This window comes from Pseudophryne corroboree, chromosome 2 (assembly GCF_028390025.1).
Source record: "Pseudophryne corroboree isolate aPseCor3 chromosome 2, aPseCor3.hap2, whole genome shotgun sequence".
NCBI lineage: Eukaryota > Metazoa > Chordata > Amphibia > Anura > Myobatrachidae > Pseudophryne > Pseudophryne corroboree.
Window position 1 is genome coordinate 258,132,128 of NC_086445.1, and position 22,148 is coordinate 258,154,275.

Here is a 22,148-nt window from a genome sequence, read left to right on the forward strand (position 1 = left end):
TAGGGCCTCCTCATCAGCAGCTGATGAAAATCATGGAAAAGGTTTGGGCTATACCCAATAAAGAATATCGGTTCCCAGTAAATGGGATTCCAAATATCCTTTTCCTGCTGGGGACTGTTTAAAAATGTGAAATGTCTCCTAAAGAGATACGCATATCATTTGATAGTGCGAAAATATATATGGCCTTTGCCGTCAATGTCAAAAGAGGGATGGTTTTCTGAAAACCATATTGTCTCTGTCTGGGGCAGTCATAAGGCCAGCCACACCACACTGGATAGGCCCAATCTCACTAGATCTTGGAAGCTAAGCAGTGTTGGGCCTGGTTAGTTCTTGGATGGGAGACCACCTTGGAATACTAGGTGCTGTAGGTACACTGGGCTGAGGTACTGGAAGACAGGATTTTCACCTGCAAGGGAGCAAGAATCCCATATAGCTCATATGGACACTAATGTTCTAGGGCATCAGCATTAACAATAGTTGCTCGCAGAGCAGTTTTGCTTATATACATGAAAAGCTGATCCAGAATCAAAGAAGGTTCTGGAAACTTTGCCTTTTGCTGGAAGTTTCTGTTTGGCAAGGAGTTAACAGATATTCTGGAGTCAAAATCAGACTCCAAGAAGGTCACGTTTCCTTCCACATATAGGGGCAAATTCAGTATGAATCGCAAGTAGCGATTCCTACGGAAATTTTGCTGAGGGGCCGCATGCGCAGCAAGCCCTACTGCACATGTGCCCGCAATTTCTGCGGGGGGCCGCAGAAATTACGATCGCCTCTGCCTGTCAATCAGTCAGAGGCGGGATGGGGGCGGCAATGCTCCGTTTTCTTGGTGGAAACGGAGCGTTGTGGGGGCATGCCAGCCCAAACGGTGGGCTGGTACGCGCGAATGGGGGCGTGTTGGGGGTGCGGCTGCGTGACGTCCCACGCAGCCGCTGCGACAACAAAAATGGCGCTGAGACTCCTAAGCTGCGCCGGAAGGAGTAATCCTTAATTTCTGCTAACAAGCAGAAATTGCATGCTGTTCGCGGCCCCCAGTATGCGTGCTAATGGTTAGCAAATTCTGCTGATTAGCAGAATTTGCTAACCTTACTGAATTGGCCCCATAACCCCAACATAGGGGTCCGGTTTTCGGCCTTATTGGTCATAAAGGAACGTAACAGCCCCAATACAATACAATAAGTTTGGTAAGGCAAAGGCAAACAGGGACAGCTTCCAAACCAGAGGATAAGCCATCAGCATGATGGTGCGGGGCTCCTTCTGGGGGACCCCAGGATAGGGGGCTAACTTCTTCATTTTGCACAGATCTGGTAAAAGTCTACAAACAGATACCGGGGTGCAAGGAGCGGTTTCTCTAGGTTATGTTTCTCTTTAAGAAGCATCCTCCTCGAAGGTTTTTCTGTTCCAGTCTGTCTCGGGTAGAGGCGAAGGACAGGGGTTTGCAAGAAGCAGTTCAGAAATTGCTTTTGTCAGGAATAGTCATTCCAGTAACCCCTGCACAATAGGGACAGGGTTTTTTTCTCCAACTGGGTTTGGGTTCAGAAGGATCCTTTCACCCCAATCTCAAAATCCTAAACAGATAAGTTTGGATACCACGGTTCACATGGCGACGTTGCGCTCCATAGTTTTGGCATGGAGCCAGGGAATTACATGGTATCCCTGGATAGTCAGGATGCTTACCTGCAAGTTCCTATAGCACTGTTCCATCAGTGTTATCTCAAGGTTCACCATCCTCCAGCAACATTTTCAGTTTCAGACCTTATCCTTTGGGTTAGCCACAGTCTCCAGAGTATTTACCAAAATTATGATGATTATGGCAACTTATCTCCGTAAGAAGGCGATAAGAAAATTGCCATACCCCGACCACCTTTTTTATCCTGGCACAGGAAAGGCTTCTGTGCCATCTCCAACAGACAATGACTTGTGCAGAGGCACTGGTGGTTCATACATTGGGAAAAGTCATCTCTGGTTCCGTCACAACGGATGACTCACTGTGGGGCTGTACTGAATTCAAGTCTGCAGAAAATGGATTACCTCGGAACAAGATATCCAAGGTACAGTCAAGTACTTAGGAGTTGTTACACAGTCAAACGATATCAATCCACGCAGCTATGCGACTGATGGGTTTGATGGTGTCAACATTCGACATGGTGGAGTATGCACAATTCCACTCAAGACCTCGGCAGTGTCTGATTCTAGCCAGATAGAATGGAATACATCGGACAATAAAGAAACAGACTATAGTACTTTCACACAAGGTAAGAAAGTCATCAGCCTGGTGGCTATAGACATCCCATCTAGACAAAGGGAGAACCTTTTAGATATCAGATGGGAGTTCCTGACAACAGATGCCATTCTTCAGGGCTGGGGGAGCAGTGGCCGGAAGATTATGGTTCCAGGGAAAATGGACCATAGAAGAAAGTTGCCTGCCAATAAATCTGTTAGAACTTTGGGCCATATACATGGCATTGATTCAGGCAAAGGACACTCTTCAAGGAAGACCAGTCCAGATCCGCTCGGACAATTTAACGGCGGGGGCGTACCTCAACCATCAGGGAGGAACGCGCAGCCAAACAGCAATGAAGGAGGTAAGTCACATACTAAATTTGGCAGAACTCCATCTTCCAGCATCGTCCGCAGTATTCGTTCTGGGAGTCCTAAACTGGGAAGCGGATTTTCCCAGTCGACACGCCATTCAAGCAAGCGAATGGGCTCTACACCTGGAAGTCTTTCAGACCCTGGTAGACAAATGGGGTGTGCCAGAGACAGATCTCATGGCGTCCCATCTGAACAACAAAGTGCCCGCATACGGGGCAAGAACAAAGGATCCCGGAGCGATCTTTTGTTGACGCCTTGTCAGTGAAATGGGAGTTTAATCTGGCGTATCTATTTCCTCCGATCATCCTGCTACCAGGGTGGTGAGGAAAATAAAAGAAGCAAAGGGTGCCGTGACTCTAATAGCTCTGGCTTGGCCCAGAAGGCAATGGTACACAGATCTGCAGAGAATGTCGATGGATGCTTTGCTCCCTCAACGTTCAGATCTACTAATGCAGGGTCCTTGTTATCACAGGCATCTGGATCGACTATCGTTGATGGCGTGGCTCTTGAAACCTCTATCCTGAAGTGAAGAGGATTCCCGCTACAGGTAAGTTCAAACAATGCACAGAGCAAGGAACCCTCCTCAGCTCGCATTTATCACCGAATATGGCAGGCCTATATTCATGGTGCAGTGAAAGAAATATGGATCCGAAATCTTTCCAAGTGTCCAGGGTCTTAGATTTCCTTCAGGCAGGAATTGATAAGGGTTTGAAGGTGGCTTCATTGACAGTACAAGTATCAGCATTGACTGTAGGGTTCCAAAAGAAAAATTGCCAATTTACAGGATGTGCGTACTTTTTCCAGGGAATGCTGCGCGTTCAACCTCCTTTTTTTTTCCTCCTACAGTGCCTTGGGACTTAAGTCTAGTCCTGAAAGCCCTTCAAGTTGCTCCGTTTGAACCACTTAATAAAGAGGATCTTAAATGGTTCACAGCTAGAAGTTCTCTTTCTACTTGCTATGGCGTCATCTAGAAGAGTATCAGATTTAGGAGCTCTGTCATGTTGTTCTCCTTTTCTGTTTTTTTTTTATCCAGATAAAGCAGTTCTCAGAACTAGGTCTGGGTATCTTCCTAAGGTGGTGTCTAAATTTCACCTTAATGAAGAAAATGTAGTCCCGGCTTTTCAGATATCGGGACTTTCTGCTAGAGATGCGTTGTGGGACGTAGTCCGAGCATTAAGGATCTACGTGGATCGCACAAGTGCCATCAGAAAGACAGATTCTCTCTTCCTTTTCTACGGAATTCACAAGAGAGGATGGCCTACTACTAAATAGACGCTGGCTAGAGGGCTTCGAATGACGATTTCGGAAGCATACTCTCAAGCGGATCTCCCTATTCCGGCTAATGTCTCTGTTCACTCTACTCGTACGGTAGGTCCTTCATAGGCAGCACAAATGGTGCTTCAGCAGAACAGATATGTAAGGCAGCAACATAGTCTTCCATTAACACATTCATTAGACATTATGCTTGGATACTTTTGCCTCTCATGACGCTGAGTTTGGGCGAAAGGTTCTCCTGTCCAATCAGGAGCGTCCCCACCACTAAAATTGCTTTGGGAAATCCCATTGTTATCCTGTGGACCCTGCCGGAGAAATATACGTTATGGTAAGAACTTAACCATTGATAACGGTATTTCTCCCAAGTCCACAGGGATCCCACCCTGACGCACCTGATTTGAGGATTTTGCTACTCACTAACCTCTTCCTTCTTGTACGGAAGGGTGTGCATGTGTGTTCTTCTCGCCTGATTAGGGCTCTACATGATGTTCCTGCCTAGATGCTTTGGAATCCAACTGATTTGCCTGAGCCAGTCGGTGGGAATATATGGATGTGCCCGTTGCATCCTGGGAGGCCTGAAAGCTTGTGATCGTTTGGTGCCAATCCGCTGGTGCTCCGTCATATCCCATTATTATCCTGTGGAACCTGTGGACTTAGGAGAAATACCATTATCAACTGTAAGTTCTTACCATAACGTATATTTAATATACAAAAAAAAAATCCTCAGCCACTTTTCCTGTGTCAAAGAAACTAAATACCCTGTTTGAAGAACCGTGGGTTAGTCCTGATAGGAAAGTTCAAATCCCTAAAAGGTTGATATAATTTTTTCCCTTTTTTACTGAGGATAGGAAAAAATGGGGAAATCCACCGATAGTGGATGCATCAGTATCAGGAGCGGTTCTTGGTGCGGGCAAGCAGTGCCTGCGCCCGGGGCGCTGCGGCCTGGGGGCATGGCCGCAGCCACCCCACAGGCACCGCTGCCTACCCGCTCCCCGGCTGCAGCAGACGCCTTGGGCTGTGTAGGCATCCGCTGCAGCAGGCTCCAGTGACAGACACTAGAGGTGATTATTGACCTCTAGTGTCTGTGCGGCGCTGCTATGGGAGAGACGTCACAACGTTTCTCCCATAGAGAGGAGCAACGGGAGGCCAGACGGAGCAGCAGCAGCGGTCGGGAAGCTGGAGTGGGGCAGTGGTAAGTATTGTTTTTTTTTTATTTTTGTGTGTGTTTGTAAGCGGCTACTAAGGGGCACAACTACTGGGGCAAATCTGGGGACATAGCGATGGGGCACAACTACTGGGGGCACAGCAACAGAGGGCACAACTACTGGGGGCACAGCAACAGAGGGCACAACTACTGGGGGCAAAGCAACGGGGCACAACTACTGCGGGCAAAGCAACAGGGGGCACAGCAACGGGGCACAACTACTGGGGGCATAGCGACAGAGGGCACATCTACTGGGGGCAAATCTACTGAGGGCATAGCTATAGGGGGCACAGCGATGGGGGGCAAAACTACTTGGGGCATAACTGTGGCCATGCCCCTCCCCTATGAAGCCACGCCCCTTCCAGGCAGACCTCTGTAGTTTGATTATCCCAGACTTGTCAACTACAGAGGTCTGCCTGTAAGTCTGTTGATTGGGAGTTGCTGCCATCACTTTAGGACACGTCCTGGAACATTTGCAAAAGGACCTTGCTACGGTCCACTTTTAACAGGACAGTTCGAATATCAGCAGAATCCAACAGTAAGAGGACCTCCATTGTCAAACAGGAGTGCTAACCTATTGGAGGACTTATCTGTATGAGGAACTGGTAATATGTGACATTTATATCTCCCTAGGACTCAGGCTGTTCCTAATAATCTTTTCCCAGCATGATCTAAGAAAATTTAGCAGTGCTGCTTCTGCCCTTTATACAATATCATACTTTTATTATCTGTTGCAACAGTAATTTTATTACAATATTAATGTCTCTATATATTCTATAATACACATTGTGAATTATATCTTACCCAGCTTATAGCGCTGATTTCTTGCAATATATTTTATCTGGTTATTAGGGTCTAACTAGCCCTATTTATTCAGCAGCTGGTCGATCTACAGCACACCAAAAAAGAAGAAAAAGAGACTCGTTTTTTGGGGGGCACTCATTGAAAGATATTACATAAAATATAACTTTTATTGATTGTCATTAAATGTTGCCACAAACCAAGACTAGGACATGAACATGTACACATAAATACCAGAATTCACAAAAAAAACACGCCTAAATGTACGCGTGGTACGAACACACCGTGGGGAGATACACGTGACTTGGTCAGGGTCAATGTTATTGATCCTGACAATAGTTCCTGCAATAATAAGCATTGACAGTCCCCTAACAAGAGGAGACAAATTGTAGGATGATATAGTCGGCTGAAACAAGCGGCAGCCCTATAGATAGATTTACCATAAATTTCAGCCTGTTGTAATGGATGCTACTGGCGTAGAATATAAGTAACAATAACAGTGTTGATTAGTATGTGTCCAAACTTCATAGCACATACAATCTCCCCATCGATTGCATATCATATGTTCCCTTAGAGAGGTAGTAGCGAAATATTCTAATAATTATTCAAGATCTAGGATATAAATCTCCATAATATGAGTAAAAACTGATCCTGTAATTGTCTTAGTGCAAATATTATTGATTTTCTCAGTGCAGTGTACCGGTAAGCCTATTATTAGTAGAATTGGTAATTTCTTGGTAAAAAATGTCCACTATATATAACACCCTGATCCGCGTCTCAGGTATTGGCAGGTTATTGCTGATTGAATTTGTTGTCTGGGCAGAAATATCTAGTATGCCTCAAGAACACACTGTAGCAATAAATGTATCAATCTTGCTCCTCATATGTAACCATCATATTGATATTCAGAAATCAGTATAACAGGGTATACATCTAACATATCCTCTAATACGTGTATGTAAAAAGATGGCTTAAAGAGGTAAGGAGCATATGAATGAGCTGGTACAAATTGCAGAAAAGGGGAAGAAAAGGCATTCCTATCATTGATGCAGTGGGGTGGCTTCTGTTTACTGTGTGACATGCATTAATACAGTAAATGAGCGTGTCCCATCTGCACCTAAGGGTTGGAAACAGAGAGAATGCTTCTGCTTTTGAAAAGATCACCCTCGGGCACCCTGATGTAACAGCGTAGGGGGTCCTCTGAGTTCTCCTTATGACAATGAGAGAGCATCGAAAAAAGATTTAAGAAACATAGTATCAATAAGATGAAAATAAAGAGCACCAATCCCCTTTTGAATGTATGCTGCTTCCTTGCATATGTGTATACATTGATGCCAGGTGAGCGGTACCTTCCTTACGCCTATAGTGCCTGGAAGAAAGTGGTTAGGTGACAGTGCTGGGACCCTAATGGTAGTAACTGTCCTGATGCCGCTAGGTATTGCAGGACCCGTTACCCACCATGCGGTCCCGCCGGCTGTCACTCGAAGTGAAAAGTACCTGAGAGTACGCGTGGATGGTCAGGGTGTACGGCTTCGGCTGCACTGCACTGAGCCTCAGACAGTTGTTTCGCTTTCCGGCTTCCTCAGTGAGACACCCTGTAACCGGGTGCTGGTGTTGTTTAAAACTGATGTCCAATCAGGAGCGGGGGGGTGGCTATCAATTAGGCCTGTGCTAGTACCTGATGTGACCAGCGATGGGCGCGGCATGTGCGCCCACATATGCTAACCTGTTTCTCGGATGGTGGGAGAAATAGTACATATTCAATGACAACAATGATGAGTATACCAGCCAAGTAATAATGTGGCTGAGGTATATAAACGACATTTTCATGATCTGGCAGGGCCAAGAAGAAGATTTACTTAGATTCATAGACAAACTTAACAAGAATTACCTTAATCTTTAGCTGACCCATGCTATCCGCAAACAAGAAGCAACCTTCTTGGATCTATATCTCAGTATGAATTTAGAGGGATATCTTCAGACAGAGTTATTTAGGAAAAGTACAGTTACGAACAGTCTCTTACATAAGAGCAGTGCCCATTTTCCCCCCACAATTAAGAACTTACCTAAGGGTGAGTTTCTTAGACTTAAGAGGAATTGTTCTACCAAACAAACATATCTGGACAAAAGTATAGAACGAACAGTCAGACTTCGGGAAAGGGGCTATAGTAACAAACTTATCAAATCGGCAAAATAGCATGCATCCCGGATTGAGAGGGAAACCCTTATCTTCCCACAAGATCAAAAGAAGACTGAATCTACGGTAGTGAGATACGTTAGTAATTTCTGTCATGAATGGAGAGAACTACAGACACTGGTCCAGAGACATTGGAAGGTTTTACTTATGGATGAGGACCTGCAGAAAGTTCTGGGAGACTGACCTTCCTTTAGCTGGAGAAGGGCCAGTAGCTTAAAGGACAAACTGGTAAAAAGCCATTTCGTCAGGAATCCGACTCGAAAGACTCCATTGAAAGGTACATACCCATGTGGTAAATGTAAAGCCTGTACTCTTATCATCAGAAAGGATCAGGTAAGGGATAGATTTGGCAACAATATCAAACTAGAACAGTTCATCAACTGTGACACCATGGGAGTGGTATACTGTCTGCAATGTAGCTGTAATTTAAGATACGTGGGTATGACAACCCGCGTACTTAAACAAAGAATCTTTGAGCATGTGGGCAATATAAGGAATGCCGCTTCAGACCTAGCCAAACATAAAAAAACTTACGTCAGTGGCTAGACATTTCATCAGATATCATGATGGACAAACACAAGGATTACAGGCCTTTAGTTTGGAACGTGTCAGACTTGGAACACGTGGTGGAGATTTGAGTAAAGAAATACTCCGGAAGGAAAGCAAGTGGACGTATAGACTAAACACAGTTAGCCCTCATAGCTTGAATGAGATGATAAACTATAATGTCTTTTTATAGACACACTTTATATGTCTTTGGTTTTTTTAGGTTGACTCTCCTACTGTTAACACTCAACATCACATATTTCTCCCATCGATGGAGTGTGTAACTTCGTATAATTATTCACTATACAGGTGAAATATGCAAACCATATCCCAACTTTTTAGGTATTATATGGTACCCATGTTACTATCTTCCTCACTTACAGCGGGCCTTAACTCACCGATATGCATATTACATATATTTTTTTTACAGTCGCCCAGTATCTTATTTATTTATATTATTATTATTTTCTCTAACGTCCTAAGTGGATGCTGGGGACTCCATAAGGACCATGGGGATTAGCGGCTCCGCAGGAGACTGGGCACAACTAAAGAAAGCTTTAGGACTACCTGGTGTGTACTGGCTCCTCCCACTAAGACCCTCCTCCAGACCTCAGTTAGATTCTTGTGCCCGGCCGAGCTGGATGCACACTAGGGGCTCTCCTGAGCACCTAGAAAGAAAGTATATTTAGGTTTTTTATTTTCAGTGAGATCTGCTGGCAACAGACTCACTGCAGCGAGGGACTAAGGAGAGAAGAAGCGAACCTACCTAACAGGTGGTAGTTTGGGCTTCTTAGGCTACTGGACACCATTAGCTCCAGAGGGATCGACCGCAGGACCCGACCTTGGTGTTCGTTCCCGGAGCCGCGCCGCCGTCCCCCTTACAGAGCCAGAAGCACGAAGAAGGTCCGGAAAATCGGCGGCAGAAGACTTCGGTCTTCACCAAGGTAGCGCACATCACTGCAGCTATGCGCCATTGCTCCTCATGTACACCTCACACTTCGGTCACTGATGGGTGCAGGGCGCTGGGGGGGCAGACACAGATGTCGACACGGAGTCTGACTCCAGTGTCGACGAGGTTGAGACATATACACAATCCACTAGGAACATCCGTTACATGATCTCGGCAATGAAAAAATGTGTTACGCATTTTCTGACATGAACCCAAGTACCACATAAAAGGGGTTTTATTTTTGGGGAGAAAAAACAGCCACTGTTTTTGTTCCCCCATCAGATGAATGAATGAAGTGTGTAAAGAAGCGTGGTTTCCCCCGATAAGAAACTGGTAATTTCTAAAAAGTTACTGATGGCGTACCCTTTCCCGCCAGAGGATAGGTCACGTTGGGAGATATCCCTTAGGGTGGATAAGGCGCTCACACGTTTGTCAAAAGGTGGCACTGCCGTCTTAGGATACCGCCACCTTGAAGGAACCTGCTGATAAAAAGCAGGAGGCGATCCTGAAGTCTGTATTTACACACTCAGGTTATATACTGAAATCTGCAATTGCCTCAGCATAAATAGTGCTGCTGCAGCGTGGTCTGACACCCTGTCAGATAATATTAATACGCTAAGACAGGGATAATATTTTGCTAACATTGAGCATATTTAAGACGTTGTCTTATATATAAAGGATGCACAGAGGGATATTTGCCGGCTGGCATCCAGAATTAATGCAATGTCCATTCTGCCAGGAGGGTAGTAGAAACCCGGCAGTGGACAGGTGATGCTGCATTTAAAAGGCACATGGAGATTCTGCCTTATAAGGGTGAGGAATTGTTTGGGGATGGTCTCTGGGACCTCGTATCCACAGCAACAGCTGGGAAGAAAAATTTTTACCTCAGGTTTCCTCACAAAAGCCTAAGAAAGCACCGTATTTTCAGATACAGTCCTTTCGGCTTCAGAAAAGCAAGCGGGTCAAAGGCGCTTCCTTTCTGCACAGAGACAAGGGAAGAAGGAAAAAGCTGCACCAGTCAGCCAGTTCCAGGATAAAATCATCTTCCCTCGCTTCCTCTGAGTCCACCGCATGACGCTGGGGCTCCACAGGTGGAGACAGGTGCGGTGGGGGCGCGTCTCGGGAACTGCAGGGATCAGTGGGCTTGCCCACAGGTGGATCCCTAGGTTCTGCAAGTAGTATCACAGGGATACAGGCTGGAGTTCGAGACGACTCCCCCTTGCCGTTGCCTCACATCAGCCTTGCCTGCTGCCCTCGGAGAAAGGTAGAACTGGCGGCAATTCACAAGCTGTACTCCCAGCAGGTGAAATCAAGGTACCCCTCCTTCAACAAGGCCGGGGTTACTATTCCAAAATGTTGTGGTACCGAAACCAGACGGTTCGGTGAGGCCTATTCTAAAATTGAAATCCTTGAACACTTATATACGAAGGTTCAAGTTCAAAAGGGAATCGCTCAGGGCGATTATTGCAATCCTGGAATATTTCAGGGTATTACTGGACATCAAGGATACTTACCTGCATGTCCCTACTTACCCTCGTCACCAGGTGTACCTCAAAATTGTGGTACAGGATTGTCATTACCAATTCCAGACGTTGCCGTTGGTCTGTCCCCGGCACCGAGGGTATTTACCAAGGTAATGGCCGAAGTACTTATCCCGTACTTGGACGATCTCCTTATAAAGGCGAGGTCCAGGAAGCAGTTGTTTGTCGGAGTAGCACTATCTCGGGAAGTGCTACAACAGCACGGCTGGATTCTGAATATTCCAAAGTCGCAGCTGGTTCCTACGACGCGTCTACTGTTCCTGGGTATGGTTCTGGACACAGAACGGGATAAAAAGGGTTTCTCCCGGAGGAGAAGTCCAAGGAGTTGGCGTCTCTAGACGGAGACCTCCTAATACAAATACAGGTATCGGTGCATCTATGCACGCGAGCCTTGGGAAAGATGGTAGCTTCTTACGAAGAATTTCCATTCGCCAAGTCCCATGCAAGGATCTTCCAGTGGGATCTGTTGGACAAGTGGTCCGGGTCGCATCCTCAGATGCATCAGCGGATAACCCTGTCTCCAAGGGCCAGGGTGTCGCTGTGGTGGTGACTGCAGAGTGCTCAACTTCTAGGGGGCCGCAGATTCGGCATACAGGACTGGGTCATGGTGACCACGGATGCCAGCCTTCCAGGCTGGGGGGCAGTCACACAGGGAAGAAACTTCCAAGGCCTATGGAAAAGTCAGGAGACTTCCCTACACATAAATGTGCTGGAACTATGGGCCATTTACAATGCCCTAAGTCAGGCTAGACCCCTGCTTCAAGACCGGCCGGTGCTGATCAAGTCAGACAACATCACGGCGGTCGCTCATGTAAACCGACAGGGCGGCACAAGAAGTAGGATGGCGATGGCAGAAGCCACAAGGATTCTCCGATGGGCGGAAAATCATGTGTTAGCACTGTCAGCAGTGTTCATTCCCGGAGTGGACAACTGAGAAGCAGACTTTCTCAGCAGACACGACCTCCACCTGAGAGAGTGGGGACTTCATCCAGAAGTCTTCCAAATGATTGTACACCGTGGGGAAAGGCCACAGGTGGACAGGATGGCGTCCCGCCTCAACAAAAAGCTACAAAGATATTGCGCCAGGTCAAGGGACCCTCAGGCGATAACTGTGGACGCTCTGGTAACACCGTGGGTGTACCAGTCGGTGTATGTGTTCCCTTCTCTGCCTCTCATACCCAGGGTAATGAGAATAATAAGAAGGAGAGGAGTAAGAACTATACTCATTGTTCCGGGTGGCCAAGAAGAGCTTGGTACCTAGAACTCCAAGAAATGATCTCAGAGGACCCATGGCCTCTGCCGCTCAGACAGGACCTGCTGCAGCAGGGGGCCTGTCTGTTCCAAGACGTACCGCGGCTGCGTTTGACGGCATGGCGGTTGAACGCCGGATCCTGAAGGAAAAGGGCATTCCGGAGGAAGTTATCCCTACGCTATTTAAAGCTAGGAAAGAAGTGAACGCAAACCATTATCACCGCATATGGTGGAAATATGTTGCGTGCTGTGAGGCCAGGAAGGCCCCAAAGGAGAAATTTCAGCTAGGTCGATTTCTGCACTTCTTACAGTCAGAGGTGACTATGGGCCTAAAATTGGGTTCCATGAAGGCCAGATTTCGGCTCTATCGATTTTCTTCCAAAATAGAACTGGCTTCACTGCCTGAAGTTCGGACTTTAAGGGAGTGCTGCATAGTCAGCCCCGTTTGTGCCTCAAGTGGCACCATGGAATCTCAATGTGGTGTTGGATTTCCTGAAGTCGCATTGGGTTGAGCCACTTAAATCCGTGGAGCTACAATACCTCACGTGGAAAGTGGTCATGCTGTGGGCCTTGGCGTCGGCCAGGCGTGTATCTGAATTGGCGGCTTTGTCATACAAATGCCCTTATCTGTATTTTATATGGATAAGGCTGAATTGAGGACTCGTTCCCAATTCCTTCCTAAGGTGGTATCAGTTTTTCATGTGAACCAACCTATTGTGGTGCCTGCGGCTACTTGGGACTTGGAGGATTCCAAGTTTCCGGACGTAGCCAGGGCCCTGAAAAGTATATGTTTCCAGGACGGCTGGAGTCAGGAAAACTGACTCGCTATTTATCCTGTATGCACCCAACAAGCTGGGTGCTCCTGCTTCTAAGCAGACTATTGCTCGCTGGATCTGTAGCACGATTCAACTTGCACATTCTGCGGCTGGAATGCCGCACCCTAAATCTGTGAAAGCCCATTCCACGAGGAAAGTGGGCTCTTCTTGGGCGGCTGCCCGAGGGGTCTCGGCTTTACAAATTTGCCGAGCTGTTACTTGGTCGGGTTAAAACACTCTTGCAAGAGTCTACAAGTTTGATACCCTGGCTGAGGAGGACCTAGAGTTTGCTCATTCGGTGCTGCAGAGTCATCCGCACTCTCCCGCCCGTTTGGGAGCTTTGGTATAATCCCCATGGTCCTTACGGAGTCCCCAGCATCCACTTAGGACGTTAGAGAAAATAAGATTTTACTCACCGGTAAATCTATTTCTCGTAGTCCGTAGTGGATACTGGGCGCCCATCCCAAGTGCGGATTGTCTGCAATACTTGTATATAGTTATTGCCTAACTAAAGGGTTATTGTTGAGCCATCTGTTGAGAGGCTCAGTTGTTATCATACTGTTAACTGGGTATAGTATCACGAGTTATACGGTGTGATTGGTGTGGCTGGTATGAGTCTTATCCGGGATTCAGAATCCTTTCTTATTGTGTCAGCTCTTCCGGGCACAGTATCCTAACTGAGGTCTGGAGGAGGGTCTTAGTGGGAGGAGCCAGTGCACACCAGGTAGTCCTAAAGCTTTCTTTAGTTGTGCTCAGTCTCCTGCGGAGCCGCTAATCCCCATGGTCCTTACGGAGTCCCCAGCATCCACTACGGACTACGAGAAATAGATTTGCCGGTGAGTAAAATCTTATTTTTTTCACCCCCACAGAAGTACAATGTAACTCCAATATAATTGGGCTTATGTCATTCCATTATCATTACTATTTTTATTTTATTTTTATTATCATTATTTTTCATTTTTATTTTTCATTATTATATTTATTTCTATTTTTATTTTTTATATTATTTTTTATTTTTATTTCTTTTTCCTTATCATGCTTTCATTTATGATTTATTATTATTACTTTTATTATTATATTTATATTCATTTTTATCCTTTACTACCATCACTATTTCATTTCTCTACATATTTATCTGTGTTGTTAGGGTGCCATGGATATGGAGGATTTCTAATGTTTATAACCTGCATAATTTACAATCACATTGACAAGGTTTATAATATTTAATTCACTTACGCATCTGATGTGACCCGTATAATCATTTTAATATCATGAGGATTTTCGAGATATCTAATCTACATCCATATACATATACAAGTATATATCCCTCATAGTTCTATATAGTGTTCCACCTTTTTGCATTTTCATATAATCACATCAGCAGTAAATTTTATTTCTTCTTTCCCCTTCTGTTAATTAATTTTGTACTGCCTTCTCATTCTCATTTTTTGCATGTAGCCTTATAACTTATTGTTATATGGTTATATTTTCATATTATTGCCAGGTGTCTATTTATACTTGAATAAGAGAGACCATTGGGTACTAATAGAATCTATACTTAGCACGTCTCCAGAGAATTGTGTTCCCAATTTATAGGGAATGGGAGACGATGCTAGAATACTGACACCTGAGACATAATGCACACACCAGGTCTCATCAGGTACTAGCACAGGCCTAATTGATAGCCACACCCCCCCGCTCCTGATTGGACATCACCTAGATTTAAACAACACCAGCACCCGGTTACAGGGTGTCTCACTGAGGAAGCCGGAAAGCGAAACAGCTGTCTGAGGCTCAGTGCAGTGCAGTGCAGCCGGAGCCGTACACCCTGACATCCACGCGTACTCTCAGGTACTTTTCACTTCGAGTGACAGCCGGCGGGACCGCATGGTGGGTAACGGGTCCTGCAATATCTTGCGGCATCAGGACCGTTACTACCATTAGGGTCCCAGCACTGTCACCTAACCACTTTCTTCCAGGCACTATAGGCGTAAGGAAGGTACCGCTCACCTACACATATGCAAGGAAGCAGCATACATTCAAAAGGGGATTGGTGCTCTTTATTTTCATCTTATTGATGCTATGTTTCTTAAATCTTTTTTCGATGCTCTCTCATTGTCATAAGGAGAACTCAGAAGACCCCCTGCGCTGTTACATCAGGGTGCCCGAGGGTGATCTTTTCAAAAGCAGAAGCATTCTCTCTGTTTCCAACCCTTAGGTGCAGATGGGACACGCTCATTTACTGTATTAATGCATGTCACACAGTAAACAGAAGCCACCCCACTGCATCAATGATAGGAGTGCCTTTTCTTCCCCTTTTCTGCAATTTGTACCAGCTCATTCATATGTTCCTTACCTCTTTAAGCCATCTTTTCTCTGACGTCCTAGTGGATGCTGGGAACTCCGTAAGGACCATGGGGAATAGACGGGCTCCGCAGGAGACTGGGCACTCTTAAAAAAAAGATTAGGTACTATATCTGGTGTGCACTGGCTCCTCCCTCTATGCCCCTCCTCCAGACCTCAGTTAGAATCTGTGCCCGGCCAGAGCTAGATGCACCTAGTGGGCTCTCCTGAGCTCACTAGAAAAGAAAGTATTTGTTAGGTTTTTTTATTTTCAGTGAGATCTGCTGGCAACAGACTCACTGCTACGAGGGACTGAGGGGAGAGAAGCAAACCTACCTGCTTGCAGCTAGCTTATGCTTCTAAGGCTACTGGACACCATTAGCTCCAGAGGGATCGAACACAGGGCCCAACCTCGATCGTCCGTTCCCGGAGCCGTGCCGCCGTCCCCCTTGCAGAGCCAGAAGACGGAAGATAAAGATGAAAAACGGCGGCTGAAGACTCCTGTCTTCATTAAGGTAGCGCACACCACTGCAGCTGTGCGCCATTGCTCCCATAGCACACCACACAGTCACTGTTGGGTGCGGGGCGCTGGGGGGGGGCGCCCTGGGCAGCAATTAGTTTACCTTTTTGGCACAAATAGCACATAATACAGTGTATAACACTTTATATGTGCAAAAACCCCCGCCATTAACATTATAAAAAGCGGGAGAAGCCCGCCGCTGAGGGGGTGGGGCTATCTTCCTCAGCACAGCCAGCGCCATTTTCTCTTCACAGCTCCGCTGGAAGGACGCTCCCCAGGCTCTCCCCTGCCGTATCCAGTACAACAAGGGTAAAAAAAGAGAGGGGGGGGGGCACATAAATTTAGGCGCAATTTGTGTTAATAAGCAGCTATTGGGAAAAATCACTCAGTATAGTGAAAATCCCTGTGTTATATAGCGCTGTGGTGTGTGCTGGCATACTCTCTCTCTGTCTCCCCAAAGGACTTTGTGGGGTCCTGTCCTCAGTCAGAGCATTCCCTGTGTGTGTGCTGTGTGTCGATACGGCTGTGTCGACATGTTTGATGAGGAGGGCTACGTGGAGGCGGAGCAGGAGCCGATAAGTGTTATGTCGCCCCCTACGGGGCCGACACCGGAGTGGATGGATATGTGGAAGGTATTAACCGACAGTGTCAACTCTTTACATAAAAGGTTCGATGACGTAACAGCCTTGGGACAGCCGGCATCTCAGCCCGCGCCTGCCCAGGCGTCTCAGAGGCCATCAGGGGCTCAAAAACGCCCGCTAGCTCAGATGGCTGACACAGATGTCGACACGGAGTCTGACTCCAGTGTAGACGAGGATGAGACAAATGTACAGTCCACAAGGGCCATCCGATGCATGATTACGGCAATGAAAAGTGTGTTGCACATTTCTGACATTAACCCGGTTACCACTAAAAAGGGTATTATGTTTGGGGAGAAAAAGCAGACAGTGACTTTTCCCCCATCTGATGAATTAAATGAATTGTGTGAAGAAGCGTGGTGTTCCCCTGATAAGAAACTAGTGATTTCTAAGAGGTTACTGATGGCGTACCCTTTCCCGACAATGGATAGGTTATGCTGGGAGACATCCCCTAGGGTGGACAAGGCGCTCACACGATTATCTAAAAGGGTGGCACTGCCGTCTCAGGATACGGCCGCCCTAAAGGAGCCTGCAGATAGAAAGCAGGAGGCTATCCTGAAGTCTGTATATACACACTCAGGTACTATACTGAGACCTGCTATTGCTTCAGCATGGATGTGTAGTGCTGCAGCAGCATGGTCTGATACCCTGTCAGACAACATTGATACCCTCGACAGGGATGCTATTTTGCTAACCATAGAGCATATAAAGGACGTCGTCTTGTATATGAGGGATGCACAGAGGGACATTTGCCGGCTGGCATCTAGAATTAATGCAATGTCCATTTCTGCCAGGAGAGTATTAGGGACTCGGCAGTGGACAGGTGATGCTGATTCTAAAAGGCACATGGAGGTTTTGCCTTATAAGGGTGAGGAATTGTTTGGGGACGGTCTCTCGGACCTCGTATCCACAACAACAGCTGGGAAGTCGACTTTTTTACCTCAGGTTCTCTCACAGCCTAAGAAAGCACCGTATTATCAAGTACAGTCCTTTTGGCCCCAGAAAGGCAAGCGGGTCAGAGGCGCATCCTTTCTGCCCAGAGGCAGGGGTAGAGGAAAAAAGCTGCACCAGACAGCCAGTTCCCACTAACAAAAATCCTCCCCCGCTTCCTCTAAGTCCACCGCATGACGCTGGGGCTCCACAGGTGGAGCCAGGTGCGGTGGGGGCGCGTCTCCGGAACTTCAGCGACCAGTGGGTTCGCTCACAGGTGGATCTCTGGGTTCTACAAGTGGTATCTCAGGGATACATGCTGGAGTTCGAGGCGACTCCCCCTCGCCGTTACCTCAAATTAGCCTTGCCAGCGGCTCCCAGGGAAAGGGAGGTAGTGCTGGCGGCTATTCACAAGCTGTACCTTCAGCAGGTGATAATCAAGGTTCCCCTCCTTCAACAGGGATGGGGTTACTATTCCATGTCCCCATTTACCCACCTCACCAGGAGTACCTCAGGTTTGTGGTACAGGACTGTCATTACCAATTCCAGACGTTGCCGTTTGGTCTGTCCACGGCACCGAGGGTTTTTACCAAGGTAATGGCCGAAATGATGATACTCCTTCGAAAGAAGGGAGTTATAATTATCCCGTACTTGGACGATCTCCTTATAAAGGCGAGGTCCAAGGAGCAGTTGTTAGTCAACGTAGCACTATTTTGGGAAGTGCTGCAACAGCACGGCTGGATTCTGAATATCCCAAAGTCGCAGCTGATTACTGCGATGCGTCTGCTGTTCTTGGTCATGATTCTGGACACAGAACAGAAGAAGGTGTTTCTCCCGGTGGAGAAGGCCCAGGAATTGTCATCTCTGGTCAGGGACCTCCTGAAACCAAAACAGGTGTCGGTGCATCGCTGCACGCGAGTCCTGGGAAAGATGGTAGCTTCTTACGAAGCAATTCCCTTCGGCAGGTTCCATGCAAGGATCTTTCAGTGGGATCTGTTAGACAAGTGGTCCGGATCGCATCTTCAGATGCATTGGCTGATCACCCTGTCCCCGAGGGCCAGGGTGTCTCTGCTGTGGTGGCTGCAGAGTGCTCATCTTCTCGAGGGCCGCAGATTCGGCATACAGGACTGGGTCCTGGTGACCACGGATGCAAGCCTCAGAGGTTGGGGGGCAGTCACTCAGGGAAGGAACTTCCAAGGACAGTGGTCAAGTCAGGAGACTTCCCTTCACATAAATATTCTGGAACTAAGGGCCATTTACAACGCCCTGAGTCAAGCAGAACCCCTGCTTCAAAACCAACCGGTGCTGATTCAGTCAGACAACATCACGGCGGTCACCCATGTAAACCGACAGGGCGGCACAAGAAGCAGGATGGCGATGGCAGAAGCCACAAGGATTCTTCGATGGGCGGAGAATCACGTGCTAGCACTGTCAGCAGTGTTCATTCCGGGAGTGGACAACTGGGAAGCAGACTTCCTCAGCAGGCACGACCTCCACCCGGGAGAGTGGGGACTTCATCCAGAAGTATTCACGCTGATTGTAAATCGTTGGGAACGGCCACAGGTAGACATGATGGCGTCCCGCCTCAACAAAAAGCTAAAAAAAATATTGCGCCAGGTCAAGAGACCCTCAGGCGATAGCTGTGGACGCACTAGTGACACCGTGGGTGTACCAGTCGGTTTATGTGTTCCCTCCTCTTCCTCTCATACCCAAGGTACTGAGGATTGTAAGAAAGAGAGGAGTAAGAACTATACTCATCGTTCCGGATCGGCCAAGAAGAACTTGGTACCCAGAACTACAAGAAATGATCTCAGAGGACCCATGGCCTCTGCCTCTCAGACAGGACCTGTTACAGCAGGGGCCCTGTCTGTTCCAAGACTTACCGCAGCTGCGTTTGACGGCATGGCGGTTGAACGCCGGATCCTAACGGAAAAGGACATTCCAGATGAAGTGATTCCTACGCTGATAAAGGCTAGGAAAGACGTGACAGCACAACATTATCACCGTATATGGCGAAAATATGTTGCTTGGTGTGAGGCCAGGAAGGCCCCTACAGAGGAATTCCAGCTGGGTCGATTCCTGCACTTCCTACAGTCAGGAGTGACTATGGGCCTAAAATTAGGATCCATAAAGGTCCAGATTTCGGCCCTATCTATTTTCTTTCAAAAAGAACTGGCTTCACTGCCTGAAGTTCAGACGTTTGTTAAGGGAGTGCTGCATATTCAGTCCCCTTTTGTGCCTCCAGTGGTACCTTGGGATCTTAACGTTGTGTTGGATTTCCTGAAATCCCACTGGTTTGAGCCACTTAAGACCGTGGAGCTAAAATATCTCACGTGGAAAGTGGTCATGCTATTGGCCTTAGCTTCGGCTAGGCGTGTGTCAGAATTGGCGGCTTTGTCGTGTAAAAGCCCTTATCTGATCTTCCATATGGACAGGGCAGAATTGAGGACTCGTCCCCAATGTCTCCCTAAGGTGGTATCAGCGTTTCATTTGAACCAACCTATTGTGGTGCCTGCGGCTACTAGGGACTTGGAGGACTCCAAGTTACTAGATGTAGTCAGGTCTTTGAAAATCTATGTAGCCAGGACGGCTGGAGTCAGGATAACTGACTCGCTGTTTATCCTGCATGCGCCCAACAAGCTGGGTGCTCCTGCTTCAAAGCAAACTATTGCGCGCTGGATCTGTAACACGATTCAGCAAGCTCATTCTGCGGCAGGATTGCCGCATCCTAAATCAGTTAAAGCCCATTCCACAAGGAAGGTGGGCTCTTCTTGGGCGGCTGCCCGAGGGGTCTCGGCTTTACAGCTTTGCCGAGCTGCTACTTGGTCGGGTTCAAACACATTTGCTAAGTTCTACAAGTTTGATACCCTGGCTGAGGAGGACCTTGCCTTTGCTCATTCGGTGCTGCAGAGTCATCCGCACTCTCCCGCCCGTTTGGGAGCTTTGGTATAATCCCCATGGTCCTTACGGAGTTCCCAGCATCCACTAGGACGTCGGAGAAATTAAGAATTTACTCACCGGTAATTCTATTTCTCGTAGTCCGTAGTGGATGCTGGGCGCCCGTCCCAAGTGCGGACTCTCTGCAATACATGTATATAGTTATTGCTTAACTAAAGGGGTTATTGTTATGAGCCATCTGTTACTGAGGCTCAGTTGTTGTTCATACTGTTAACTGGGTATGGTTATCACGAGTTGTACAGTGTGATTGGTGTGGCTGGTATGAGTCTTACCCTGGATTCCAAATCCTTTCCTAGTAATGTCAGCTCTTCCGGGCACAGTTTCCCTAACTGAGGTCTGGAGGAGGGGCATAGAGGGAGGAGCCAGTGCACACCAGATATAGTACCTAATCTTTCTTTTAAGAGTGCCCAGTCTCCTGCGGAGCCCGTCTATTCCCCATGGTCCTTACGGAGTTCCCAGCATCCACTACGGACTACGAGAAATAGAATTACCGGTGAGTAAATTCTTATTTTTACATACACGTATTAGAGGATATGTTAGATGTATACCCTGTTATACTGATTTCTGAATATCAATATGATGGTTACATATGAGGAGCAAGATTGATACATTTATTGCTACAGTGTGTTCTTGAGGCATACTAGATATTTCTGCCCAGACAACAAATTCAATCAGCAACAACCTGCCAATACCTGAGACGCGGATCAGGGTGTTATATATAGTGGACATTTTTTACCAAGAAATTACCAATTCTACTAATAATAGGCTTACCGGTACACTGCACTGAGAAAATCAATAATATTTGCACTAAGACAATTACAGGATCAGTTTTTACTCATATTATGGAGATTTATATCCTAGATCTTGAATAATTATTAGATTATTTCGCTACTACCTCTCTAAGGGAACATATGATATGCAATCGATGGGGAGATTGTATGTGCTATGAAGTTTGGACACATACTAATCAACACTGTTATTGTTACTTCTATTCTACGCCAGTAGCATCCATTACAACAGGCTGAAATTTATGGTAAATCTAACTATAGGGCTACCGCTTCTTGTTTCAGCCGACTATATCATCCTACAATTTGTCTCCTCTTGTTAGGGGACTGTCAATGCTTATTATTGCAGGAACTATTGTCAGGATCAATAACATTGACCCTGACCAGGTCACGTGTATCTCCCCACGGTGTGTTCATACCACGCGTAAATTTAGGCGTTGTTTTTTGTTTTTTTGTGAATTCTGGTATTTATGTGTACATGTTCATGTCCTAGTCTTGGTTTGTGGCAAAAATTTTTTAATGACAATCAATAAAAGTTATATTTTATGTAATATCTTTCAATGAGTGCCCCCCAAAAAACGAGTCTCTTTTTCTTCTTTTTTGGTACACTATTGCTTACTCTCAGGGGTGCACCTCCACATGAGTTATTGTTATAGTACCCTTCAGTGAAGGACGTAATTTCAAACTATCGTGGTTTTTCCAATTCATTCAGCGGTATATTATATCTCACCACCAGTGCTCAAGTTTCCCCCTTCCCTTTCCTCCCCCCATATTAAAACGATCTACAGCACACGTCAGCGCCA

At 46.7% G+C, this 22,148-nt stretch overlaps 1 pseudogene; it reads left to right on the forward strand.

The window, feature by feature from the left end:
* The first annotated feature begins 252 nt into the window (after positions 1 to 252).
* Positions 253 to 371, forward strand: LOC135052392 (5S ribosomal RNA; annotated as a pseudogene).
* Positions 372 to 22,148: the final 21,777 nt, after the last annotated feature.